We start from the raw sequence: 7494 nt of genomic DNA on the forward strand, positions 1-7494 counted from the left end.
TCAGTGAGATGTAAGCAGACATCTGCTGTGTGTTCTAGCAAGGTTTTGGTTTTTTGTTTTTTGATAAAAGTTGTCAAACACAACATTTGACCTAATGCTTCTCCCCTTCACCCTTTCTTAAATGCGGATATGATGGCTGGAGCAGGGGCAGTCATCTTATAGGCATGAGAGAAAGACAAGAAAGTCACAAAATTCTAGCTCTGACCTCAGCGAGTGACTGAATCAATACTCATGGTCACCTCCCTCTAGATTTCCTATCATTTGAGAATAATATAACTTTAATATTAAGTCTTGAATGGCCAGATTTGTTTTGACTTGCAGGTAAAAGCTATCCTAATGATGACAATTGCTGTTACTTTCATCACAACTACATAAATGGAAGCATAATTGCTCCTGGCCCCGGATTTTCAGACTTTACGGCATCTGAACTCAACTTTCTGAATCCCAAGTTCAAAAAAACATTCCTGGATTGAGATTCATTGGCCCAGTTTAGATTACTTTTCCCTGGTCCAATCACTAATGGCGGGGAGGGCAAGCTATGATTGGTCCAGTTGGTGCCAACACCTAGATCAATGAGTTATGGCCAGCATAGGTGTGGGAGGGGTGTTATTTGAACATGACAGTAAGAAAACCTCTGAGCAGCCTAACCTATTAATGTCTGTTCTGGTCACCCAACCAAGGGCACTGATCGACTCTTCTCCACTCACCCGCTTCAGCTTTCATCATTCCACCATGTTTATTCTGCATTCACTATGTGTGCTGCATGGTGCTGGGACAGGGCAGGATTTGAACTGGGTCCACGATCTGGCCCATTTTCCCTGCTAGACCTCAAGAGCAGCCTGGCTCCATATGGCCATTAGACTCAGTTTATAGGCTTGGGTTCAAACCTGGGCTCTACCTCTTACTGGCTGGTGACTGTTTCCCACTGTGGCTCAGTTTCCTCATCTGTAACAGGTCAGGACGACTGCTCTGAGTTCTTTCTAGGCTTCAGTGAGCTTCGGAATCAGCAGAATAGATTCTATTCTCCCCTCCCCCCTCCTGCCGCCGCACCGCCCTCCCTCCGCCTCCCCCCCCACTCTCTACCCCCCACTGCTTCCTGGCTGTGCGACCTCAGGTCACTTGCCTCACTTCTCTGCATGATCTCCTGTCTGTAATCCAAGGGGATAATCCTGACCTTCTAGGTTGTTGGGATAAGAAGATTCATAAAATAACTCTGGACCACACAGGAGGTCCACAATAAATCCTAAAAATAAAAATTTAATGGCCCTGAGGGAATGTATGACAAGTCATAGGCAGAGTTTCCTGAGGCCAGCCACTCAAGAGGAGGTTGGGCACTGGGTGAGGTCCAGCACAGAGATTCTGCAGGGGTCTCCCAGACCCTGCCTCAGGCCTGTGTGAGCTCATGGGACTGGTTGGCAGATGTGGGTCAGTGGTACATGCCAGTCCCCAAGGTGAGGGCAGCGGAAAGCTGTTCCTGTCCATCTGAGGGCTGGCAGCCACCAGGGCCACATCCACATAGGAAAGAGAAACCAAGGGCAACACATGGGTCCTGTCAGTGACAGCTGCTGGCCACGGAAGGGAGGCTGACCTTCTCTTGTCTCCCTTCCCCAGAGCTGGGCAGGGCGGGGTGAATGGACAGTGGCTCTAATTCAGGTGTTTAGGTGTTCCCCACACACTTTGCGGCACCTCCTTAGCTGCAGGCTGGGGGCTTTGCAAAAAACAAGCTCCTTGCCCACAGCAGGTATGTACCACTATCTTCCAGGCCCAGGCCTGGGCCAGGGCTTCAGAGAAGGGCTCGCTCTGCCTTTAGGACACTCACTGACTAATGAAGGATGGAAAGCACAGGCCAAATCAGAATGGTTCTCTTTATCTGGATCTGCTGAGCACCAGGAACTTCAACCCATACATTGACATACGTTTCATTATCGTTCACCATGACCCTAGGAAAGAGGACCTGTTATTATCCCCATTTTAAAGAGAAGGAAACTGAGGCTCAGAGAGGTGAGCTGGCTTGGCCAGGGTCACATAGTCAGCAAGTGGGAGCTGGATTCCAGACCAAGTCCGTCCAACCCCAAAGAGTGGTCTCCTTCTCTTGCATGGAGCAGGCCAAAGTCAAAATAGTGTTATGGTGTCATGGCGAGCAGCTGGGCTAGGTATCAGAGAACTGCCCCTCATTCACCAAAGCCCTGGCTGTCTGCTTAAACCACCTTTCCTTCCTCTCCCCAGCCAAGCTCTCTCTCCACCTCCAGGTCTGTATGCCGCCTCCTCTGAGAAGTCTCCCTTGATTTCCCCAATTTGGAGCTCCTCCTCTCGGCTCCCCCAGCCTCCTTTGTCTGAACCCATTGTCTGTCTCAGGAAAATCCAAACTCCAGAGGACAAGACTATTTCTGCCACATCCCCCACAATACCTTCAGGGTGTAGTGTGTAGCAAGGCGTCTGGCTCATAGTAGTCCCTCAATAAACATGTGGAACATATGGAATAAATGACTCTGACCAGACCCACTTCCCAAAGAGTATAGACCCTTTTTTGAAGAGTAAGAATTATATCTCTGGACCAAGGAGAACAGGATTGGACACACCTGAGCTCCCAGGGACTGCTTCTCGGGACCCTAGCCCCCACTCAAAGTGAGATGTATCCCCAAAGCCCAGCCCATTGAATTTTTTCCTGCCGACTCACTCTGTGATTCATTCTTAGCCCCTGGCATGCCTGGGCCTACCCAGACGCCACAGGCCCTGGTGCTAAGTATAGTGACTGCAAAATGTCCCCGTGAAATTCCAGGCAGAGCCAGTGGGGGGGCTGGTGGCACATTCCACAGAGCTTCCTTGGGCCCTCCTGCTCAGCGCCAGGGCCTGAAGGGGAACCAAGCGTCCTTCCAGTAAATAGCTGAAGGGCCGGGTTCCCATCTCAGGGTTTTGACCAACAGCCACAGAGCTCAAGGACAAAGGTGCCCTTTGATGTCAGAGGAGCTTGGTGTAGTGGGATGGGAGCTGGGGGGAGCCCGTGAATGATGTACCTCAGTGGATAGTGGCTTTGTTGAGGTTCAGGGAAAACCCCTCTCCTTGGGAATTCTATCGACATGTAGGACAATCCATGCTTAGAATAAAACTCTTTTGCTGAGGTCGGGGCCTGCCTCCTTGTGCCTCCCTGGAGTTGGAAGTGTCCTGGCTCTACTTTTTGGGTCTCAGACCCACCTGTCTCCTGACCTTCACAGGACAGGACCCCCAGCATTCTCCAGCTCTGTAGCCCCTCCAGATTTTCTCTGTCTGCTCTGTCCCTCTCCCAGAGATGAACCAAAGATCACCCAAACAAGGTTGAACAGAGGAGTCATGAGATGTATGTAGGAAAGACCCCTTCCTCTCTTCTGAACATAGCATAACCCTGTATATATCACGGAGGCAGTGAAAGCGATCTTAAGCTACCTAAAATTGTTGACTTGGGTTGAGCTGGTGGCCTATTCAGACCTTTAGATCTTGTTCACGTGAGCCTGCTCCCTGGGAAGGCCTCCTCCCGCATGCATTTGGGCAATTGGTTTCAATCAATTCCTCCTCCACCTGGGTCTTTCCAAACAGAAGAAGCCACATCTCCCTCATCCTAAGTCAGAAACCTGTCTCATCGCTGGACTGTCAGTTCAGTGGGGATGCGGAGGGGCTGTCAGCACTATAGCCTCCCCAGCACTGAGCGCGACGCTTCCACAGAGGAGGCACTGAGATAGAGACCCTTTTCAAAATGTGAAATATATATACACAAAAGAGGATTACATAATAGTTTAAAGACTAATTTAAAACGATCCAGCAAGGCATTAAGTCAAATCAATGGGAAAAGGAAAGCGCTTTTAACAAATGGAAAAATGAGATATCAGAAAAAAAAGAATCCCGACAGCTACCTCACTCCACACACAAAAATCAATTAGAAAATAATAATAAGAATAGCAGGAGGAAACTTTGGGAGGTGATGGACATGTCTATGGCCTTTACTTACGGTGGTGATGGTTTCATGGGCATATACTTATCCCCGAACTCGTCGAGTTGTATATATTAAATACGTACAGCTTTTTACATGTCAAAAATATCTATTTGAAATGGATCATAGACATAAATGTAAAAAGCAGAACCAAGACCCTAGAGAACATAGAGACACATATCTTTGCTACATTAGGGAAGCAAAGCTTTCTTGGTCAGGACACAAAAAATACTAACTCTAAAAGAAAAATATTGAAAAATTGAACTTCATCCAAATTCAAATTTTCTGCTCATTAAAAGATATCATTAACAAAATTGATATTCAAGACAAAGACTGGGAGAAATGATTCACTTTATGCGTGTGTGTGTGTGCGTGTGTGCGTGAGTGCGTGCATGTGTATCTGACAAAGGACTTATTCCCAAAACATATAAAGAACTGCAAATCAACAGTAACAAGAAAAACATCCGATTGTGAAAAATGCCAGAAGAATTGAAAGGATGCTACAAAAGAAGATATACTAATGGCCAGTATGCACATAAAACGGAACTCGGCACCAAGGAGATACAAAATATCAGAATTAAAATTATAGCCAGATATCATTTTATACCCACCAGAATAGTTAAAAGTTTTAAAAACTTGCAACACCAAGTGCTATGAGGATGTAGAGCAACTGGAATCTCATGCTCTGCTGGAAAACATATAAAATGTCCAAATACTTTGGAAAACAGTTGGGAGGTTTCCTCTGAGGTTAAGCAGCTAAGGAGATTGCAAAGTTACTATAAATTAAGTATAATCTACAGAATGTCTCAATCATTCCGTTCCTAGCTATTTACCCAAGAGCAATAAAAGCATGTTTATACGAAGACTTGTGTGAAAATGTTCATAGCAGCTTTTTCATGTTAGTCCAAACTGGAAACAACCCAAATATCTATCACCAGGGAAGTGGATAAATAAACTACGGAAAAACAAAAACAAACAAATAAATAAATAAATGGATGGATGGATGGATGGATGGATGGATGGATGGATGGATGAATGAATGAATGAATAGATAAGTAGATAAACAAACAAACAAATAAACAAACAAACAAGCTGCGGAACATCCTTATGATAGAATACTACTCAACAATCAAAATGCATCAACTACCGACAACGTGGATGAATCTCCAAAAAAATATGCTGAAGGGAAGAAGCCAGACCCCAGAGAATACATCCTGTACAAATCCATCTATGTGAAACTCCCGGACAGGAGAAACCGACCAGTAGTGAAAGAAATCAGAGCAGCATTTGTTTCTGGGGACCATGTGTGACTGCAAAGGGGTACAAGGGAAATTTCAGGCATGCTGGAAATGTTCTATATCTTGCTCAAGTGATAATTACAAGGGTGAATACTAATGTAAGAACACACTGAAGTGAACATTTAAAATGTACGCAATTTATTCTATCCTAATTTTATCTGCCTTCAGGAAAATATATCTTAAAAATAAAAATTTTTTTAAAATGATTCATCTAGTTAATGAATTAAAATAATAATAACATAGCAAACAATGCATTTCCACTACCCAGCTTGAGAAATAGAGCACGACCACTATCTTAGGACCTTCGCATTTTCCTCCCTCCCTCATAGGTAAGCATTAGCTGGAATTTCGTGTTTATTAGTCTTTTGATTTTCCTCGTATGCCACGTCTGCCCATGTCCTTAAATAGTTATTGTGTAGTGTGTCTGTTTGTGCACGCTACATAAACGGAACCATTCTGCCTGTATTCTTCTGAGAGTTGCTTTTTTCACTCACATTGTATCTCCAACATTCATTCATGTTGCACGAAACTATAACTCATTCATTGTCATTATTGTATAACATTCCAGTGTGGAGCTGTAGTGCAATTTGTTTATCTTTCTCCTGTAGATGGACATTGGGTTATTTCTAGGTTAGGTCAAATGGTGCTTGTGCATGTCCTCTGGTGCACATGGGTACAAGTTCCTCTAGGGTAGAAACCCAGGACAGAAATTTCTGGGTTATGGCAAATGCATGTCTTCAGTTTACAAAATAAAATTCCAACTTTACTAGATATTATTGGATAGTTTCCAAAGTGACCCTGGATAACTCTGCAATTTACATTGCCACAGCAGAAGATGAAAATTCCAGTTGCTCCACATCCTCGCCAGATCTTGGAGTTATTGGACTTTTTAAAATGTTTGAAAACAAATATAGGAATCCCAAACTCAGATGCCTTGGAGGCTGTTAAACTAACAAGTGATTGGACTGGGGGAACGGTAGGGAGAGGTGGGAACTGCAGCGAATTGGAACACATGCATCCTGTCCGCTCTGCTCCCTGATGGTGTTTGGGAGGGAATGGCTGCCAGAGTTCTGGAGTGTTCCAAAGAAGCCAGAAATCCAAGTTTTTACATAAAAATCTGGTTTTCGAATGTCAGCAATGATTTCAGATTTGTTTAACACACTGTATTGCACCAAGTACATTTGTGGGCCAAGCCCAGACTCTCTTAGTGGATTTATTTCATTAAAATTCAATGTAATTTGGATTTATAGCTATTGGAACTCACTGGAACTTTGGCAAGTGACCACAACTCCCCGTGGCTTGTGTGCTTATGTGCTCTATAGATTGTTATTCCTCACTGGTGGGAGTCCAGCATTCTTCTTTCTGCTTTATTACTCAGAAAGCTTAGTTTTCCAGAAGTCCTGTTGCCGCAGAGGAACAAGAATAATGAGGTGCTACTCTCATCTACTGTGCAGTTAAATCTGACTCATTTCAAGCTACTGGAGGAAATCACTCCCTCCTTCATCCCCGGGAATCCGTCCTATCAATTGTTTTTTCCAAAATAGAAATCAGATGATGTCACTTCTCTTGCTGGAACCCTTCGATTGATACCCATCATCTTCAGAGACAGTCCAAACTCTTGACCAAGGGCCCTTTGTTGAATCTTTGCCACATACTCTCCTTTCCTTCCAACTCAGAAAACTCCCCAAATTTGGTCTCAGCTCAAGGTGTTTGCACATGCTGTTCCATTTGCCTGGATCTCCCTTCCCTTTGATCTTTCCATGGCTGGTTTCTTTTCAGCCTCCAGGTCTGGCATGAATGCCGCCTTCCCAAAAATCACTCTCTGACCTGCAAATTACTCTCTCTGGCTCTTGCTCACATTCCCCTGTGGAAGTCATTCTTTGCATGACATCATCTGCAGTCAGCTTACGTATGTGTGTTCATAAAGCTGACTACTTCCCTACCAGAGGGTCAGCTCCCTGAGGGACAGGGACCTGGCATCACCATGTCCCCAGCCCCTGGTGTGGGACCTGGCATGTAAGTAGCTTTTGATCGAATGGATGTGTGTGAAGCCCCTACCATCTGCAGGACCCTGTGCTAGGGCCTGTGGTGGCACAAGAGAGTGAATAGCCGTGGCCCAGGCCTTAGGGTTCTAGGACCTAGGAGAGGAGGCTGAGTCAGCCTCAGTGCAAGACAGGAAATGTTGTACACGGGCAGGGGTGCAGTGCAGATGTCCTGATCCAGCCAGGTTGACTT

This window comes from Pteropus medius, unplaced genomic scaffold (assembly GCF_902729225.1).
Source record: "Pteropus medius unplaced genomic scaffold, Ma_sr-lr_union100, whole genome shotgun sequence".
In the NCBI taxonomy this organism is placed as follows: domain Eukaryota; kingdom Metazoa; phylum Chordata; class Mammalia; order Chiroptera; family Pteropodidae; genus Pteropus; species Pteropus medius.